Below are 22,481 nucleotides of genomic sequence, written 5' to 3' on the forward strand. Positions count from 1 at the left end.
ATACATGGAATCCTGTACAGTAGAAATCGAGATATTATGACTAAAAGTTTAGGCTAAACGAAAACCCACTAAATTTGAACTTCCTATATTTCCTATACTATTGTATCTAGAATCATCAGATTACACTCAATTGTGCAGTTAGTTATAGTCTATAATTGTACTAAAATACATGGAATTCTGTACAGTAGAAATCGAGATATTACGACTAAAAGTTTAGGCTAAACGAAAACCCACTAAACTTGAACTTCCTATATTTCCCATACTATTGTATCTAGAATCATCAAATTACACTCAATTGTGCAGTTAGGTATAGTCTATAATTGTACTAAAATACATGGAATTCCGTACAGTAGAAATAGAGATATTACGACTTAAAGTTTAGGCTAAACGAGAACCCACTAAATTTTAACTTCCTATATTTCCCATACTATTGTATCTAGAATCACTAGATTACACTCAATTGTGCAGTTAGTTAGAGTCTATAATTGTACCAAAATACATGGAATTCCGTACAGTAGAAATAGAGATATTACGACTTAAAGTTTAGGCTAAACGAGAACCCACTAAATTTTAACTTCCTATATTTCCCATACTATTGTATCTAGAATCATCAGATAACACTCAATTGTGTAGCTAGTTAGAGTCTATAATTGTACCAAAATACATGGAATTCTGTACAGTAGAAATAAAGATATTACGACTTAATGTTTAGGCTAAACGAAAACTCACTAAACTTGAACTTCCTATATTTCCCATACTATTGTATCTAGAATCATCAGATTACACTCAATTGTGCAGTTAGTTATAGTCTATAATTGTACTAAAATACATGGAATCCTGTACAGTAGAAATCGAGATTTTATGACTAAAATTTTAGGCTAAACGAAAACCCACTAAATTTGAACTTCCTATATTTCCTATACTAATGTATCTAGAATCATCAGATTACACTCAATTGTGCAGTTAGGTATAGTCTATAATTGTACTAAAATACATGGAATTCTGTACAGTAGAAATCGAGATATTACGACTAAAAGTTTAGGCTAAACGAAAACCCACTAAATTTGAACTTTCTATATTTCCTATACTATTTTATCTAGAATCATCAGATTACACTCAATTGTGCAGTTAGGTATAGTCTATAATTGTACTAAAATACATGGAATTCCGTACAGTAGAAATACAGATATTACGACTTAAAGTTTAGGCTAAACGAAAACTCACTAAACTTGAACTTCCTATTTTTCCCATACTAATGTATCTAGAATCATCAGATTACACTCAATTGTGCAGTTAGTTATAGTCTATAATTGTACTAAAATACATGGAATTCTGTACAGTAGAAATTGAGATATTACGACTTAAAGTTTAGACTTAACGAAAACCCCCTAAACTTTAACTTTCTATATTTCCCATACTATTGTATCTAGAATCATCAGATAACACTCAATTGTGCAGTTACTTATAGTCTATAATTGTACCAAAATACATGGAATTCCGTACAGTAGAAATAGAGATATTACGACTTAAAGTTTAGGCTAAAGGAAAACTCACTAAACTTGAACTTCCTATATTTCCCATACTAATGTATCTAGAATCATCAGATTACACTCAATTGTGCAGTTAGTCATAGTCTATAATTGTACCAAAATACCTGGAATTCCGTACAGTAGAAATGGAGATATTACGACTTAAAGTTTAGGCTAAACGAAAACCCCCTAAACTTTAACTTCCTATATTTCCCATACTATTGTATCTAGAATCATCAGATAACCCTCAATTGTGCAGTTACTTATAGTCTATAATTGTACCAAAATACATGGAATTCCGTACAGTAGAAATAGAGATATTACGGCTTAAAGTTTAGGCTAAACGAAAACTCACTAAAATTGAACTTTCTATTTTTCCCATACTATTGTATCTAGAATCATCAGATTACACTCAATTGTGCAGTTAGTTATAGTCTATAATTGTACTAAAATACATGGAATTCTGTACAGTAGAAATTGAGATATTACGACTTAAAGTTTAGGCTTAACGAAAACCCCCTAAACTTTAACTTCCTATATTTCCCATACTATTGTATCTAGAATCATCAGATTACACTCAATTGTGCAGTTAGTTATAGTCTATAATTGTACTAAAATACATGGAATCCTGTACAGTAGAAATCGAGATATTATGACTAAAAGTTTAGGCTAAACGAAAACCCACTAAATTTGAACTTCCTATATTTCCTATACTATTGTATCTAGAATCATCAGATTACACTCAATTGTGCAGTTAGTTATAGTCTATAATTGTACTAAAATACATGGAATTCTGTACAGTAGAAATCGAGATATTACGACTAAAAGTTTAGGCTAAACGAAAACCCACTAAACTTGAACTTCCTATATTTCCCATACTATTGTATCTAGAATCATCAAATTACACTCAATTGTGCAGTTAGGTATAGTCTATAATTGTACTAAAATACATGGAATTCCGTACAGTAGAAATAGAGATATTACGACTTAAAGTTTAGGCTAAACGAGAACCCACTAAATTTTAACTTCCTATATTTCCCATACTATTGTATCTAGAATCATCAAATTACACTGAATTGTGCAGTTAGGTATAGTCTATAATTGTACTAAAATACATGGAATTCCGTACAGTAGAAATAGAGATATTACGACTTAAAATTTAGGCTAAACGAGAACCCACTAAATTTTAACTTCCTATATTTCCCATACTATTGTATCTAAAATCACTAGATTACACTCAATTGTTCAGTTAGTTATAGTCTATATTTGTACCAAAATACATGGTATTCCGTACAGTAGAAATCGAGATATTACGACTAAAAGTTTAGGCTAAACGAAAACCCACTAAACTTTAACTTCCTATATTTCCTATACTATTGTATCTAGAATCATCAGATAACACTCAATTGTGCAGTTACTTATAGTCTATAATTGTACCAAAATACATGGAATTCCGTACAGTAGAAATAGAGATATTACGACTTAAAGTTTAGGCTAAAGGAAAACTCACTAAACTTGAACTTCCTATATTTCCCATACTAATGTATCTAGAATCATCAGATTACACTCAATTGTGCAGTTAGGTATAGTCTATAATTGTACTAAAATACATGGAATTCCGTACAGTAGAAATAGAGATATTACGACATAAAGTTTAGGCTAAACGAAAACTCACTAAACTTGAACTTCCTATTTTTCCCATACTAATGTATCTAGAATCATCAGATTACACTCAATTGTGCAGTTAGTTATAGTCTATAATTGTACTAAAATACATGGAATTCTGTTCAGTAGAAATTGAGATATTACGACTTAAATTTTAGACTTAACGAAAACCCCCTAAACTTTAACTTCCTATATTTCCCATACTATTGTATCTAGAATCATCAGATAACACTCAATTGTGCAGTTACTTATAGTCTATAATTGTACCAAAATACATGGAATTCCGTACAGTAGAAATAGAGATATTACGACTTAAAGTTTAGGCTAAAGGAAAACTGACTAAACTTGAACTTCCTATATTTCCCATACTAATGTATCTAGAATCATCAGATTACACTCAATTGTGCAGTTAGTTATAGTCTATAATTGTAGCAAAATACCTGGAATTCCGTACAGTAGAAATGGAGATATTACGACTTAAAGTTTAGGCTAAACGAAAACTCACTAAACTTGAACTTCCAATATTTCCCATACTATTGTATCTTGATTCATGAGATTACACTCAATTGTGCAGTTAGTTATAGTCTATAATTGTACTAAAATACATGGAATTCTGTACAGTAGAAATAGAGATATTACGACTTAAAGTTTAGGCTAAACGAAAACTCACTAAACTTGAACTTCCAATATTTCCCATACTATTGTATCTAGATTCATGAGATTACACTCAATTGTGCAGTTAGTTATAGTCTATAATTGTACCAAAATACATGGAATTCCGTACAGTAGTTTAGAGATATTACGACTTAAAGTTTAGGCTAAAGGAAAACTCACTAAACTTGAACTTCCTATATTTCCCATACTAATGTATCTAGAATCATCAGATTACACTCAATTGTGCAGTTAGTTATAGTCTATAATTGTACCAAAATACATGGAATTCCGTACAGTAGAAATGGAGATATTACGACTTAAAGTTTAGGCTAAACGAAAACTCACTAAACATGAACTTCCTATATTTCCCATACTATTGTATCTAGAATCATCAGATTACACTCAATTGTGCAGTTAGTTATAGTCTATAATTGTACTAAAATACATGGAATTCTGTACAGTAGAAATCGAGATATTACGACTAAAAGTTTAGGCTAAACGAAAACCCACTGAACTTTAACTTCCTATATTTCCTATACTATTGTATCTAGAATCATCAGATAACACTCAATTGTGCAGTTAGTTATGGTCTATAATTGTACTAAAATACATGGAATTCTGTACAGTAGAAATCGAGATATTACGACTAAAAGTTTAGGCTAAACGAAAACCCACTAAACTTTAACTTCCTATATTTCCTATACTATTGTATCTAGAATCATCAGATAACACTCAATTGTGCAGTTAGTTATAGTCTATAATTGTACTAAAATACATGGAATTCTGTACAGTAGAAATCGAGATATTACGACTAAAATTTTAGGCTAAACGAAAACCCACTAAATTTGAACTTTCTATATTTCCTATACTATTGTATCTAGAATCATTAGATTACACTCAATTGTGCAGTTAGTTATAGTCTATAATTGTACCAAAATACATGGAATTCCGTACAGTAGAAATAGAGATATTACGACTTAAAGTAAACGGAAACCTACTAAACTTGAACTTCATATATTTCGTATAGTATTGTATCTACGTAGAACTATAAGACTTCTTTTAATTCTGCAGTTAGTAATAAGCTATAATTGTACCTAAACGCAAGGAATTCCGTGAAAAAAACCTCAATAAGGATTAAAAATTAATTTAAATACTTTTTATGGAATTCAAAATTAAAGAATTATCCACTACTGACCGTAGTGAAGACCTCGCAATAATATTTATTTGTAGTTAATAATTAAATGATAACATGCTATTTTCATGCAATAATAATAAAAAATTTAATTGACAATAAAGTCTTACCTTTTTTAAAGAATATCCATCAGCTTCGGATCACCAATCCAATAGCACTTGACACCATTTAAAATAATTCACAACACTATTCGCACTAAAACTGTATATCACGCACTAAGTGTAACTTAAACACAATTTATAAAATAGAATTTCACTTTAACACGCACTAATATTCACTTAGAAAATCACGATAATTAAAGAGACACGACTAACGAGTTAAAGATGGCCGCCGGTAACTGGCGAGGCCGATCAGCTGATAAAGGGAGGTTATCTAAGTAGTGTGAACAGCTGTTTTTTGTTTTTTAAGTTTTTAATCTTTAAAAATAAAATATAATGAATAATAAAAATTAAATTAAATTTAATTAATAATTTAAAAAAAATAAATGTATTTGGGTTTCCTTAAGTTGATTTTGGAATCGTTTTCTAAGCCTTTTTGATATAAATTCTTTATTATTCCCTTATTTAATAGACTAAAAGTACAAATTTATTTACTTTTTCTTGTTTCCCCAAATCGTTATCTGGAATGGATTTCTATTCCTTTTTTAGATATTCTTTGATTTATTTTTTAAATTTGTTTTAATCAACTATAATTTTTGAATTAGCGTTTGCTTAAGTTTGTGGGTTATCAATACTAATGAATACTAATATCTAGTGCAGGGTAATCTACTAAAATCCACTCCGTCGCATCTTAAGATGATGATATAGGGTACGAAGAGATTTATGACGAAATTAATCGGCGATTTTACAGTTTCAGATTGTTAATCAATTGATTCTAAAATCGGTTAATATTTTTTGTTTCATTTTATTCACAGGCGTGACTAGTTTACTAGGCAAATCAACATAAACTAATCTCTAGCCAAGGTTCTCAATTTTTATTTTGTTTAAACTAGAAGAACTTTCAGTTGACATGCATCGTCTGTGCACGTGAACTGAAGAGAGAAATCGTGACTAAAATCGTCATGCAAGGCAATATTCCAAGAGGTATGTCTTTGTCCATAACTATGTGTGTTCTATTTCATAGTTTGGCCAATATTGCAATTGAAGGTTTTTTTTTTCCAAGGTTTGGAAAATGATGGAGGGCCATTAAACTCACATTATTATTTATTTTCCACAGAATTACATGGTCCTCTAGACTCTAGAGTAAATCCTAACCAAGTTCGAAACTGCTAAGGATGTTCCCATGATTACTTTTGGCACATGAAATATGAAAAAATATGTATGTTTCAGGCAATAGTTGATGGAAGAAACCAAAAGCCTTGGGACGATATCTGTACCTCGGAGGGAAAAGGCACCATGTCACAAAAAGTAAATTTTACAGGGGAGCCAAATAAAGATATTTTTCCAAATTCATTTTTTGTTCCACTTTTCCGGTTATACTCTTTCCAGTACTTCTCACCATAATTATTACAGTTGGTATGGCCACTTTAACTCCCATATTTTAAAATATTTTACTTTCATCTCCATTGTGAAAAAATTTATGTCCATGTAGTGCCTTTTACCCTTAAGCAATGAATTATCATAGCGCTTTTTAAAAATACATAAATCGCTTAATAGTAAACATAGGAAATAGTGCTTTACACCTGTAGAAAGAGCAACAAAAAATTTGTAAAATGATACCAAAATCTGAAAATCGAAAAAAATGGACATGGTGCCTTTTCCCTCCGAGGTACAGATATATTGTCTGTGAAAGGTTTAAATATAAAAATGTGAAACCCTACAGATAGAATACCTTGACGCTACTTAGTAATTACATAGTTGGTAGAAGCCTGAATAGGAAATCTTAGATAATACGAGGGTCGTTTGAAAAGTCCGTGCAAAAATAAAAACTACTTAATTTTTTGGGGTAAACCTTTTTTATTTTTCAACATAGTCTCCTTTTAGGCTTATACACTTCGTCCAACGCTGCTCTAGTTTGTTGATCCCTTCCGAATAATAGGATTTGTCCAAGTCTGAAAAATAGCCGTTCGTTTCTGCAATCACCTCCTCGTTTGAATAAAATCTTTTTCCCGCCAGCCATTTCTTCATATTGGGGAACAAATAGTAGTCCGAGGGAGCCAAGTCTGGAGAATAGGGGGGATGTGAAACGAGTTGGAACCCTATTTCCATTAATTTAGCGACCACAACTGCTGAGGTGTGAGCTGGTGCGTTGTCGTGATGGAAAAGGACTTTTTTGTGGGCCAATCGTGGGCGTTTTTCTTGCAGCTCGGTTTTCAAACGGTCCAATAACGATGAATAATATGCACCTGTAATAGTTTTACCCTTTTCCAGATAGTCGATGAGGATTATTCCTTGCGAATGCCAAAAGACAGTCGCCATAATCTTTCCGGCCGAAGGAACGGTCTTCGCCTTTTTTGGCGCAGATTCCCCCTTGGTAACCCATTGTTTAGATTGTTCTTTGGTCTCAGGAGTGTAGTGATGTATCCATGTTTCATCCACAGTGACGAAACGACGCTTAAAGTCCTGCGGATTCTTCTGGAACAGCTGCAAACCGTCCTTGCAACACTTCACACGATTTCGTTTTTGGTCAAGCGTGAGCAATCGCGGCACCCATCTTGCGGATAGCTTTGTCATGTCCAAATGTTGATGCAAAATATTATGTACCCGTTCATTCGAGATGCCCACAGCACTAGCAATCTCACGCACCTTCACTCTTCTGTCATCCATCACCATATCATGGATTTTATCAATGATTTCTGGAGTAGTAACCTCAACAGGGCGTCCAGAACGTTCAGCGTCACTTGTGCCCATATGGCCACTCCGTAAATTTTGAAACCACTTATAAACTGTTCTAATCGAAGGTGCAGAGTCACCATAATGTTTATCAAGCTTCTTTTTAGTCTCCTGAGGCGTTTTGCCTTTCATAAAGTAGTGTTTAATCAACACACGAAATTCTTTTTCGTCCATTTTTTGAAAATCACTCGACTTCCTCGATTCAAACGAATGCCAAACACAAAGAAATAGACCGATCTGGCTGAAACTTGGTGTGTGTTCTTCCAAGAGATGCTACTAACTAAACATAACCTCGATACACGCCAGTAGTGCTATCTCTCTGACTTTGCACGGACTTTTCAAACGACCCTCGTATACTGAGCGCGAGTAATTATTGGAAGCTCTTTTGGATTGGAGTTCTTTTAAGACAATTCACCAGGTTCTTCTTCTTAAGGGCATTTAAGAACTTATCCTAAGCACCAGAAAAAATGCAGTAAGCTGACAACAACTGACTATTCTTGCTGTTTTAAGGAAATCTCCTCGCTAAGAATACTTCTTGCCCGAATTATAGAATAAGGACATAGTGCATCTGGAGATTAACGAGAGCAAGAGGTTCAAATTGCACTTCAGAAAAAAGAACTTTCTTCCGACTGCAATCGAGCTAAGATTGCGAATTTTTTAAATAAAATATAATGACAAAATGGAGAAGGGAGATCTAGAACGTAAAGATACTCCTAATACTGTTGTTATAAAATAGAACAATAACAAGATATTCGGCTTCAAAAATTTACATAAATAAAAACTTTTCATTTATGGTTCATATTTTTTAAATAAATAATTCTATCGTAAACAAATTTTTTTGAAAACGGTTTACGCATTCTAGTTAAATAGTAACTGCATGCATAATAATTGTTTGGTTTATTTCACGGTCTATTTATGCATCTCAATGCCTTCACCATATCTCTCGCTTGGTAGAATATTAACACTGGTGAAAAAGGAATATTATAACAGACCGTTGTATATTCAGTTAGGACTGAACGACAGACAATGCCATGGCTTACTTTGGCTACCTGGTATGATTAGTTTTGGTTTGCGTATAGAATGAAGAGCTTTCTTTTCTTGCGCATGCTCGTTATGTAGCACAAAATGCGTTATTTAACAGGGGGGGGGGGAAATTGTTGTATTCAACATTTAGTGTAGAAAATTAGAAAACATACGGTTAACCTAAAAGGAGAAAACATTTCAAACATCAAGCAGTTCACTAACATACAAGATTTCACTAAAATATCAAATGCCTATAGCCATGAACATGAATTATTAATAGTATATCTATTTAACACAACTACAAATTATCTGCAACACCAGCTAGAAGAAAACTAATCAGCAAAGATTACCGAAAGAAGTGTCAAAACATACGTTATGAAATTCTCAAAAGTTTACTTCAGCCAATCTATGGTAAAATTTTGATAAACTTAGAATATATTTACCATAAAGATGATGACCGTTAGTTCCCAAATAATCTTCTTAGGGGACGAAAAATATGTAGAATGTGTATTCATAAACGTTGATTCATTTTAGAATTGCGCTACACTTTTTACTTGACATTTTTCTTGAAGGAACACAAACATAGAAAAAGATAAGTACTATGTTATGGAATGTACTGAAGAGTACTCAGAAAAAAGATAAAACTAGTTGCAACTTGTACTGTTACAGTAACCTGAATCAAGCATTTTTAATTGCACTACTATCATTATATTTAAAGATTTATTAGAAAGTAATACTTATCAATTAATAAAAACTTATGAATTTATTGTTAAACTTGTGCTTGATGTTTTTCACGAATTTCTGAAATATTTAGATAACATTAATGCGAATAACTTTGCGCCAATTATGTACTACTGCACTAACACAAAAAAAAACCTTCCTTACTGTACAGTTGAATAACCTGAACATAACCATAACTAACAACCAAGTGCGCTATCTATGCACGCCCAAAAAAGGCAAGAACTTAATAGAAGATTACTTCTTCTAAAATGAACTACGTAGCTCGAATTCAAATAATCTTACATGCAAAACTATATACAAAATCTCCTTAACAAAAACTTACAGTTTAAAATGTTAAGTATAAGGGTTGATTAAACGCCAAAATGCACACAAATCAGCAGGTAACCAACATTTCATTCATACATTATTTAAGTAATTTTACTGCATTAACTTTTTATTAAATTTTTTAGAATTTATTAGATGTCACAGACCCTTATGCTGGCCAGTTCATTCATTATAAGTTTTTTGATATAATAATAAAAGGTGAGTAATATCAACATAATTAGTTATAAAAATTTAAGTAATTTTACTGCATTAACGTTTCCTTCACATTTTTAGAATTTATTAGATGTCACAGATTATGAATGAACTGGCCAGCATAAGGGTCTGTGACATCTAATAAATTCTAAAAAATTTAATAAAAAGTTAATGCAGTAAAATTACTTAAATAATATCAATGAAGTATGAATGAAATGTTGGTTACCTGCTGATTTGTGTGCATTTTGGCGTTTAATCAACCCTTATACTTAACATTTTAAACTGTAAGTTTTTGTTAAGGAAATTTTTGTACCTTTTGGATAGATTTTTCTTTTTGTCTATTATTTGGGTGGGGCAAACTCCCCTCCTTACGAGGCATAGCGTCGAGACTTTTAAAGTACAAGTCTGAACAAAATTTCGATTCGAATGACACTTCATTCATGAAAATCGGTTCACGTCTCGATAATTTGAAACGATTGCTATACTTCCTCTTAACAAGTGTAAGAGCAGAATGTCGTTTTAATGTTACGTAGGGAAGCTATAACCCTATGATCCTACCAATTTTATCAAAATCAGGCCAAGATTTACAGAGAAATTAGAAATAATAATTTTGGAGGGGGCCTTACATAAAGAAAGCTAACTCCTCTCCCATTCGATGTACAGCGTCGAGACCACCAAAAGGCACATCTACATAAAATTCCGAATCGAATGACACCTCATTCATGAAAATCGGTTCGCGCGTTTAGGCGCTACGCAGTTTACAAAAAAGGTAACAACAACAACAAGAACAAGAACAACCATTTTTGAAAATGCCGTTTTTGCTCATATTCAGCAACTTTTTTCTCGAAATCTATTATATCTATGTTGTTGCAAAAAAATTACAGTTGTAAAGGAGGATTTGCCCTACATTTTAAAGAAAATTTGGGAATTTTATCTTTTATAGAAAAAGAGAAAAAAATTGTCAAAGTTGGGAGTTTTTCAACGTTACGCTTTTTCGTGCAGTTTTTGATGATCAACCCTTATACAACTGTCCTACCGGACAGTTTTAATACTTGTCTAAAGATCCTGAGAGTACATCCCTTTTGATACAAAGTACTCAGACGAATCAACAACCCTCCTTTCTACCATAAAGACCTCAATGTACCTTTTATTTCCGTTTTAATCAGCCTACGATTCCTTAACATCCATATTAATCAATAAAGTCGTCCTAAACCTGTAAGCTTAAGCCCTTTTTTCACTTCCCCACGTCGGCAACCCACCAAGCCATTTAAAACGGCTATAGACTCGTGATCTCTAGGGTAATCAAACTGATCCTTATTCCCGAAAAGTTCCAGCACTCTCTCTTGTCTACAATGGGTGATTAGTAGGGAACGGATTCGTATGTATTTACATATTTTTTTCTAAGCAATTTATAGACGTTTTTCAACTAGAAGTATTCATACTGACACTTTTTAAGCCGTTTGAGTCTACTTTTATTTCACATATTTCCACATATTTGGATGTTATCGCATATTTATACATATTTGATTAAAATAAATAAATATTTCTACATATTTAATCAAAATATGTACATATTTTTCATTTTGGGCATATTTTCATAATTGGGAGGTGGTTGACAGGAACTGTAAACCACAGACTGTAGGGCTGTGAATCACAGTGGGTACAATGGTTATTGTAATTTATACAGAATGCTGCTAAACAGTGACGGGCACTTGTTAGTTCTTTGAAGTTGTCTGAAGTTGTCTGTTCTTTCAGCTGGTTCGTTGAAGTGTCCAATTCATTTCGTTCGGTCACTTAGGTTATTCTTTTTTGGGTGAAATGCCACGAACATCGGCCTCAAACAAACAACTGGTTGCTAAATATCTTCGCGAGTTTCTAGCAGAACTTTTTCGAAGTGATGCGAGACATTTTGTACTGCACAGCTTGTGACAAGCGCGTTTCTTGTTCTCAACGTTCCCAAGTCACCCAACATATTGCCACCGGATCGCACATAGAGAATAAAAACAGAAAGAAAGAGAGGACGTCCTATCAAGCCTTCCTTACATCTCCATCAAGTAAGTCTACTCTGAGTACAGATCTGTGTCGGGCTTTGGTTAGAGCAGATATCCCTTTCCACAAACTTAAAAATCCTCATTTCAAAGGATTCTTAGAGACCTATATTGGGGAAAAAATGCCTGACGAGAGCGCTCTGAGGAAAAACTACCTGGAAGATGTCTATAAAGATACACTAACCAAAATTCGAGAACTTATCAAAGATGGACCGATTTGGGTGTCAATTGATGAAACCACTGACGTTGAGGGCAGGTATATTGCCAATGCAGTTACTGGAAAACTTGATAGTGATGCTGATGTGGATTCAAAGCCATTCCTTTTGAACTGTGAGGTTCTCGAAAAATGCAATCATTCCACCATTTCACGATTTTCATAAAAAAAAATGTCCATTTTACTTAAATATTCCAGAAAATATTTTAAGAAAATCACATATTTTCAACATAATTGACGAAAATAAATGCATATTTTAATTAAATATTTGGCATTTTTAAATACATAAAAATCCGTTCCTTAGTGATTAGGGATCGGGACAATGTACTTACTGTAAATAACATACGCTGCAATACATTCACACTCATTTTTATGGAATATAATAAATAAAATAACAACTCAATGCAACTTTGATTACACATGAAACTTCTGGAGTTTCATCGAAACTATGACCACAATCATTTCCTTTATCTTTGATTGTAAAGATAGCGAAAAGCATAACTTTGATTTGATGAAGACAAAAAAAACTTAAAACATAGAAAAAGAACTATAATTCCAAGCAAGTGCCGTATTATAATAGACAATAGAAGAATTCTTTTATTAATATTAATATACTAACAATTACATTATTAGACCTTGACTTTAAATTGGGCAATTCTATTCGTGGGAATTGCAAACTGTTTTTAATGGTTTTGACTAAAAGAATTGAAAATTGTCTTATATTTCATAGCATTCATTAATTCAATCCATGTGCAGCAATAATATTCGCATTGTGCATTGTTCTCCATCAGTTGGCGTTCCATTATTATTTTTGTTCTATTTATGTAATAATTTTTTTTTGCTTTTTGTTACAATTTGATGTATTCTGATCTTGGTTTAGATCGGAACTAGATTTGTTTAGTTTTTTACACAACTTTAAACTAAATATTATCTTACGAAAATATAATATTAGACATGTATTTCCAATAATTTACATTATTTTCGATTTCCCATGGAAATTGTAAGCAATAGATTTCCGAATATTGATTAAAAATACTGTTGCAATACAATCCACATGGCATTCGCTAACATAGTCATTGTTAGTAAGTGAAACACGACAATTTTGTAACCGAAATTTTTTGTGCAAGTTTGAACTGGTTAAGGAGTTCAGATATTAATTTTTTTTTTTTATTTTTTTACGATTTTTTTTTGCCATTTTAGAACATGAAGGCATAAACTTTTATTACAGGCGATCTTTGAACTACACAAGTACTTTGCACTGAACTGCAGAACCTAGACCTCTTCTTCCTGACAGTGTATTCATGCATGTTTTTTCCTCAGTCTACAGTGGACGATCCAGAAGGACTACGAACAACCGAATGACCGCTCAGCTTTTTTTTTTTTTTTTTTTTGCCACAATACCATAATAAATAACATCAACTATTCCAGAAACTTTCAACACATCTATTCCTTGATAGGTACACTTCCGGAACATTTTCCAAAAAGCTACAGGATACACAACGAGATGTTGTGCCCCATATCTTTAACATGCAAACACCCAGAAAATATCCACTCGCCTTGAGCAGACTTCAGAGAACATAATAGATCTACAAGACTGTCCGTCAAAAAAATATCTCAAGAAATAAGAGAAAAATTGTGAAGACGCTGAGCATAATTGGCAAAAAAGAAAAGATTTTTCAACTTGATACTCCGCCTCTTCATCTTATTTATCTACCATAAAAATACACAAAGAGAAAGCTAAATAATTTAACTTCATTACGAATTCAAAAGGCGAGTACAGTGCAACCCACTTGGTGCCCTAGAGAACTTGCAATAACGGAAATGACTGTCCTTACATACAAGAACTAGCGTGTGTCCTCAGTTTGTCATAAATAAAAAGAAAGTGTCTACAATGTTGTCTTTAATAACTAATTGTCTATTTATCAGTGTTTTCACTTAGCTAAGTCTTTTTTGAAGCCATGCTAAGTTGTAAAACCTTTTTTTATTACAAAACTAAAGAAATGTTTATGTCTGAAATAACACATAAGTAAGAAATTGAGTAGTAAAGTTTTTACATTAGTTTATTTTTATAGAATTTTTAAGGAGTTAGTAAATAAATTCTCGTATCAGCTTTCTCCACAAAAGGAGAAAGTGGGTCTTCTTCAGGAGACCCTGAGGGTAACTGACAACTCAGTATATGAATAACTGAAATATCACTGAATCCAGCAACATTCGCCCAATTCCTGATAACGCCAGAGAAATGTTGATATGTGCCACGATTAGCGTACCATAGACAACACTGTGGCACATTATCACCTACACATTATGCCTACTTACTGTAGACAAAGTTTTTGGTCCACCAAGGAAGCCGCAATAGATCTTATAGGGACGGAGCATTTGGCCCTAATCTAATCTACCCTATTATTTGTTTTTTAAACTGAAAAAGAGCTGAACCCTTTGCTATCCAAAACCCTTTAGTGGCCTCAAAGAAAAGAACAAGGCAAACTTCATAAATCTAGGACCAAATCTCTAGTCCATATTTGAACTACAACGATTCACAGCAGACTAAGCCAATCGGGGCTCATGCTCTTCCACCGTTCGTTCCGATCAAAGATCTAGGCAACATAATCTCTTCACAGCACGGTGATAAGATAACGGAGGTTCCCCACCAGCTAGCTACCTCATAAAAGCGATCAGTCATCATGCCCATTAATTCTGGTTTCATCTTCCTCTAAAGCAACACTTCAGACAATCAGTCACACTGCTAGTTATAAAATATTAAAATTGATACAAAAGCATGTCTAGAAAAACCAATTCTAAAGAAAACCGATTATAGAAAACTGCTATTTTAGAGAAAGATTTCTGATTTTAAAGGGATTTCCTGAAATTCTTATTCCACAAATATTATCCTGTAGTTTCAGTTCCAAAATAATTTTTCCAGAAGAGTTCTGGGGAATCAAAGAGTACCGTTTCAATTTGTTTAAGGGAGCGAGAAGGAGGCAAAAGGTTCAAGAGAGCGGAAAAATCTTTAAGGACATTACTTGTAAGGAATCCTGTCATAAATAGTAATTACTATTTCTACTCCGATAGTTTTAAGCAGATAAATTTTTAAGTAGCTAATGATTCAAATAAAAGGTCATTTAAACATCTAAGTTTTTTGGCAAAATTTATATTTGTTGAAATGTGCCACTATTTGGCATGAGCGTACCCAGACAATACTCTAAGCTCATTATCATTATCTAAAAAACACACCTACACATTGTACACTTCATGCCTAGTTTCTGTAGACAAATTTTGGGCACCAAGGAGGCCGCAATAGATCTTATAGGGACTCTACACTTATTTGTTTTTTAAACTGAAAAAGGGCTGAACCCTTTGCTATCCAAAACCCTTTAGTGGCCTCAAAGAAATGAACAAGGCAAGCTTCATAAATCTAGGACCAAATCTCTAGTCCATATTTGAACTACAACGATTCACAGCTCATTATCATCTAAAAACAATAATCTACAACAATACTCTAAGCTCATTATCATCATCTAAAAAACACACCTACACATTGTACACTTCATGCCTAGTTTCTGTAGACAAATTTTGGGCACCAAGGAGGCCGCAATAGATCTTATTGGAGTAGAGGATTTGGCCCTATGCAAAGAGTTGTACAGAGTTTCATTTTAGCACGATAACTTACTAATATTCTGACAAAATAATAGCAAATAACCATCCTGTTTAAAAATACCATATTTTCAAAAGAAATGTTTTTAAAAAAATACTATGAGAATTTGGCAGCAAGGGTAATTCAGCTTAGACGTTTCTTAAAGAGATATAATTCTAAATGCAGTTGTCTAAAGTAAGCTTCCTTGTTCTGAATAGAAAGGAATGTGTTTGCTGTCCTTCAAGAGCAGATTTATGCAAAACTGTATTATTTAGAAGATGAGCAAATAATTGCATAGTTTTTCTATGTAACCGCAGCATAAATAACTTATTCAAGGTAGGTATTTTCTTTCTTTTTTTACGTAAGAGACCGCAATAAACACATTAGTACACAGGTATGCTAATTCTATTTAATGCATGTAAAGGTGGAAAAAAGAACTGCAATGATTTCAGGTCAAGGACTTGAAACAGGTGTTTGTAAATAGTTAACAGAAATATATTTCTTAAAAGAATTTTAATTGCTTTAGCTAGGTTAATTTATGACCATAATTTTTTTAAACATAGATATTTTGCTTGGTATTTGAGGAATTCAAATAAGAAAAAGGAAAATATTACTGAATCTGTAATCAGCAACTAAATAGTCTGTACATAGAAGTATTTATAGTTTAAATAGTGCAAATAAAATGGCCCAAACGGATGGCCTCTGTTAAGGAAGGAACGAAGACAATGAATTGTTTGCATAAATAAAGGGGAACAGTGAAAAGGATTTGAGGAATCAGAAACAAAAAAAACAAATTACCAGGAAATTATAAGGAAAAAATGACTGAAATGAAATGAAATCGCATTTCCTGTTAAAGGATCAGCTCAATCCCTAAGATTTCTTAATCAGGGGTCCTCAAATTGGTAAACATTGTTTTGAAACAGTTGAAACCACTTATAAACGGAAGAGAAATTATAGGAATTCATAAATAATAGTAATTACATATTACTTCCCAATTAGATTTTAACTCTCAAGATGACAATTCCACAATCTGGCCGTAATATCATCCCAGAATTACGAGTATATCTGAGATTTTGTAACACTACGCGCCGATTACGCTCTCTAATACAGCGTTATCATTTAACATTTAAAAATGGAAAATACAAAACCAACTTTCTCTGTCTACAAATATTTAAATAGTATTATGATATAATATCATAATACATGTATCGTGTTACTGAATAAGATTATCATGGATTTGCGCATGAAATAATTTATCAAGCTTTTGAGGAGTTTTAATTCTTCTAATAAATACAAAGATTAGCATTTCTATTTTATTTATTTTTGTTTTTCGTCAAAACACTGCATAATGATGATGTAAAAAAAACCACAGAATCTTTTTTTGAATGAGAAGTTTGTAATAATGAAAACCTTAAGAGTTTTGCTTCCCTATTGAAAGCGAAAAAAGGTCTGATATTGAAAGGTCCCTACTGAAAGAGAGAAAGGTATGAAAGAACTGAAGGGTTTCCTGAATGAAGTTGTTGCAAAAGAAAAAAAAATTCAGTTGGTGACCAAAGCAAACAAGTCATCAAATAAATGTGATTTTTTTTTGTAAGACCCGGTCTTTATTTTGTTTAAAAATTCATTGAAATGGATGCAATGCATGAACTAGCATGAATTATATGATTGACCGATTCACAAACGCTTGAGGCGAACAAGCACAAGGAATTAATTGTAGGAATTTAGGCTTTGACCCATTCAAACTATTCATTTTAATGAAAGTGACATATTATGTTTAACTATTTTATGTCCTATACTAGAAAGAGAGGTTAAGAGACAGAAATATGAAGTAGAAGAGGTGAGAAAAAGAAAACATTAAAGATGTTACCCAAAGTCAAAGGTGATTAATTTACGATTACCTCTCTCAAATGAAATCAAAAGGAAACACACTATTCCTTTGATGAAAGTATCCTTCCTTAGTTATCCAAATGAACTTCCAGAAAACAATGTAACAAATCTGAGGAAGAGAAATGGAAATCTACGAGATAAACCGTGTAGGTTGGTGTAAAAAGTGAAGAAGTGAGGAACAAAAAAAAAAAAGAAGATGTTAAAAGGGTCCACAAGGCAAGCAATAAACAATCTAAGAAGGTCCGTACCAAAGCCAAAGCTGAGCTACAAAAAATGACCCAAGAAAGTACAGGGAATGGTTGGCCCGAGACGAAGTAGAAGATAGGTTTAGAAGGCACAAGTAGCTGGTCCGAGATCTGAGATACTGTTCCAGGACTGGGCAGAAAGAACAAAATGAATCTTCTTTTTATATTTAGCCATCTTTACGGGCATTTATTTAGTAGATTTAGTCGAATGCTAACAAATTGAAGAATTAAAATATTGAACGCATCTCTTCACAATTATCTAGCTGACATTCAGTAATAATTATCAAAATTAATGAACGCATTTCTAGTTAAAAACATAACTATTAATGTTCTAAAATTCTATATATAAAAACAAATTAATTTTAGATTTAATTCTTAACAAAATTAAATTTAAATAATTTTTTTTAGAAAGCAAAAATTCTTTTAAGGACACTTTGTAGACTTAAGTGATTTTTCATTATTTATACGAGGGTCGTTTGAAAAGTCCGTGCAAAGTCAGAGAGATAGCACTACTGGCGCGTATCGAGGTTATGTTTAGTTAGTAGCATCTCTTGGAAGAACACACACCAAGTTTCAGCCAGATCGGTCTATTTCTTTGTGTTTGGCATTCGTTTGAATCGAGGAAGTCGAGTGATTTTCAAAAAATGGACGAAAAAGAATTTCGTGTGTTGATTAAACACTACTTTATGAAAGGCAAAACGTCTCAGGAGACTAAAGAGAAGCTTGATAAACATTATGGTGTCTCTGCACCTTCGATTAGAACAGTTTATATGTGGTTTCAAAATTTACGGAGTGGCCATATGGGCACAAGTGACGCTGAACGTTCTGGACGCCCTGTTGAGGTTACTACTCCAGAAATCATTGTTAAAATCCATGATATGGTGATGGATGACAGAAGAGTGAAGGTGCGTGAGATTGCTAGTGCTGTGGACATCTCGAATGAACGGGTACATAATATTTTGCATCAACATTTGGATATGACAAAGCTATCCGCAAGATGGGTACCGCGATTGCTCACGCTTGACCAAAAACGAAATCGTGTGAAGTGTTGCAAGGACGGTTTGCAGCTGTTCCAGAAGAATCCGCAGGACTTTAAGAGTCGTTTCGTCACTGTGGTTGAAACATGGATACATCACTACACTCCTGAGACCAAAGAACAATCTAAACAATGGGTTACCAAGGGGGGAATCTGCGCCCAAAAAGGCGAAGACCGTTCCTTCGGCCGGAAAGATTATGGCGACTGTCTTTTGGGATTCGCAAGGAATAATCCTCATCGACTATCTGGAAAAGGGTAAAACTATTACAGGTGCATATTATTCATCGTTATTGGACCGTTTGAAAACCGAGCTGCAAGAAAAACGCCCACGATTGGCCCCAAAAAAAGTCCTTTTCCATCACGACAACGCACCAGCTCACACCTCAGCAGTTGTGGTCGCAAAATTAATGGAAATAGGGTTCCAACTCGTTTCACATCCCCCCCTATTCTCCAGAGTTGGCTCCCTCGGACTACTATTTGTTTCCCCAATATGAAGAAATGGCTGGCGGGAAAAAGATTTTATTCAAACGAGGAGGTGATTGCAGAAACGAATGGCTATTTTTCAGACTTGGACAAATCCTATTATTCGGAAGGGATCAACAAACTAGAGCAGCGTTGGACGAAGTGTATAAGCCTAAAAGGAGACTATGTTGAAAAATAAAAAAGGTTTACCCCCAAAAATTAAGTAGTTTTTATTTTTGCACGGACTTTTCAAACGACCCTCGTATTATTATATTACTTAACTTTCACATTTCTTTATATGATAGAATTGCAAAAAAAACCTTATTGCCTGCAATTGAATATTTTTTGCAATAGTTAATGTTGCAAAAAAAGTTTAATCAGTTTTAGTTAAGTAAAAATGTGAAAATATTTCAAGACTGTAAATTCTGTAATTTACAGAAGACTGTAATTGTATTCTATCCTCAGATAAATAATTTAAAAAAAAATGTAGAACACATTTTATTTTATGGAGTCTAGTGAATACAAAAAGATGCCATCATTTATTTTCTAGTTAAATTTTACTGTAAAACTAGCCATTTAAAATTCCATTTAGTGATGACATCAACAAAAAAAAAATTGAAGATATGAAGAAATATTTTAATAAATACTTAGAAAATATTGGATACAGGGTTGTTTGGTAGCGAATTACAACATTCCTTCGCATTTCTAACAGGTCAAAGGTTAATTAGTATTTTTACAAACTTTATTAACTACTATAGTTATCAGGTTAGGAAATATTAAACTACTGATTTTGAATATTTTTTTAAGTGAAAGTAAAACATCTTTCTGGCAACTGAAAAACATTTAATTTCAGCCTGAAATAATTTCAACACTACACATTTTTCTGCTTTCAATAAAACATATTTATAGATAAAGGTTGATTTATCTTCATTTCTAGTTAAATCCTAGTTTTTGTAAGTAGTTAATCTACACAGCTCATCCTCTGTAAGCCTAAATAGATGCAAGATTATTTCTTTAAAACTTTAAGCCATTATTCTTGTACCAATCTTTGTGACATTTAAAGAAAGTCTTTTCTTAAATTACAGCATAATTAAAAACTACTGTTATGTCCCGAAATTATTATAAAACAGGAATATTTAATTTTAAAAATAAGGAAATATTTAGAATATAATTATGAACAAATTATTAGCTGTTATACAGTGTATATTATAATTTTAGAAGCTATTAGGCAAATAGTAATATGTTCCGCGTTTTTAGAAAGTTTTAATTGCCTAAACACTAACATTTACTGCTTCTGGTTGTTGTAGTTGTAGTAAAGTAGTACAGCTTATTTGGTTAATTATCTATTTAATATAGAACAGTAATTGAAATATTTAAAAACATCCAGTCAGTTTAATACCGTCTGTTATTGAGAATCTATAAAATGAAATAACCCTAGTCTAAGATATTTTAATCTTAATGAGATACTCCATCAGATGTCTGTTCTTTTGTAGAGAAATTAGCGTTATAAATAAAACATTTTTTATAGATTTTGGTCTATTATTAATAAATTTCTGTGCCAGTCCTTAATACAGTTAAGAATTCACACCAATTTATCTCATTTGATCCTCTACTTTTCCGTGGTGCTATAATTTCCATAATCCTCTCTTATTCTTTGCCAGAATTCAAAAGAATTACAAAACATTCGGAATGAATTTTCGATTTATTGACAGCCAAACTGAATATGTTGAGCAGTGAAAAAAGTGTGAGTTATTGGCCAAATCCATTGAGAGCTAAAAGTTGTTTAAATAGTCCAATCTTTAAGACTGTGGGTTTAGAAACTTTATGGCGTTTCAAATAGATCTTGCGCTTCTTAGTTATGGGAGAAGATGCTGCATCCATTGAGTATATTTCTTCTTCTATGCAGCCATTCTATTTGAGAAAAGTGTACCTAGATCTTCAATGGTTTCAACCTTTGGTTCCCAGTCTCTTCATTGAACAGCCCTATTTCCCTGTTTTTCTTACCTAAGTAAACGTTGACCTTTAATACCTTTTATTTATTTTTTTTTTTTGTATTCTGAAATCAAATTGAAGATCTTTGACATTATTAGCAAGAACCATCAAAGGCATCAGCTAACACAAGCTCAAAAAAACTATTTCCCCTTTGATTTCTTCCTTCACCCGCCCGTACAGCAAAGTTTAACACTTCAGTGAATAGCAAAGGGCTTAAGACCGTATCCTTGACAAAGCCTCCTTCTAATCCCGAATTCCTGAACGAGTCAAGGACCCACTTACAAGGAAACTGTTTTTATCAATCCCAACGAGAATTTTTTTTTAAATTTAAATTAGTTTTAGCACACAAAAAGAAGGAAAAATAACCGTTTTACATGTAGCTACATGTTTCATAATTTATGAATTATTAATTAGGTTAATATATTATATATATATTTTTTATAACCGAAATTTATTTTGACTTCTACCACACCTTATGTTAAATATTTCAAGGTTATATCTGGTTGGGCATGTTTTGTGCAAATTAAGGTGGAATGTTGTAAAAATGATAAGAAAGTGAACGCGTTAGATTTCATAAATAAAAATTACAGGTTAAGTTGGATTTGTTAATTACTGGCTGGAACACGAGGGCCAAGAACTGGACTTGTATGAATTTTTGTTCTAATTTTTAAATTAAAGGAACAAATTTCTTGTTCAACTTTGAAGAAATATCTGAACAGTGAAGTAAAAGTAATTGTTCTCAAGTTTTTTTAAATTACACTTATTCCAGAACCAAATTAATTTAATTTTGTTTACATAATTATTGCGAACAGAAA

The 22,481-nt window shown here is 32.6% G+C and overlaps 1 protein-coding gene and 1 long non-coding RNA gene across 2 annotated transcripts in view; both read right to left on the reverse strand.

Annotated features, from left to right (window-relative positions):
• Positions 1-9,996, reverse strand: part of LOC141453093 (uncharacterized) — a 28,221-nt gene extending 18,225 nt beyond the window's left edge. The window contains exon 1 of the long non-coding RNA XR_012457781.1: positions 9,338-9,996. This is a non-coding gene — a long non-coding RNA (uncharacterized lncRNA). The remainder of the gene's footprint in view (positions 1-9,337) is intronic.
• Positions 1-22,481, reverse strand: part of LOC141453090 (uncharacterized oxidoreductase YbbO) — a 134,885-nt gene that overhangs the window by 43,755 nt on the left and 68,649 nt on the right. The window lies entirely within an intron of this gene.

The sequence above is a fragment of the Rhodnius prolixus genome, unplaced genomic scaffold (genome assembly GCF_049639745.1).
Source record: "Rhodnius prolixus isolate KJV_2025 unplaced genomic scaffold, Rpr scaffold_3, whole genome shotgun sequence".
Lineage (NCBI taxonomy): Eukaryota > Metazoa > Arthropoda > Insecta > Hemiptera > Reduviidae > Rhodnius > Rhodnius prolixus.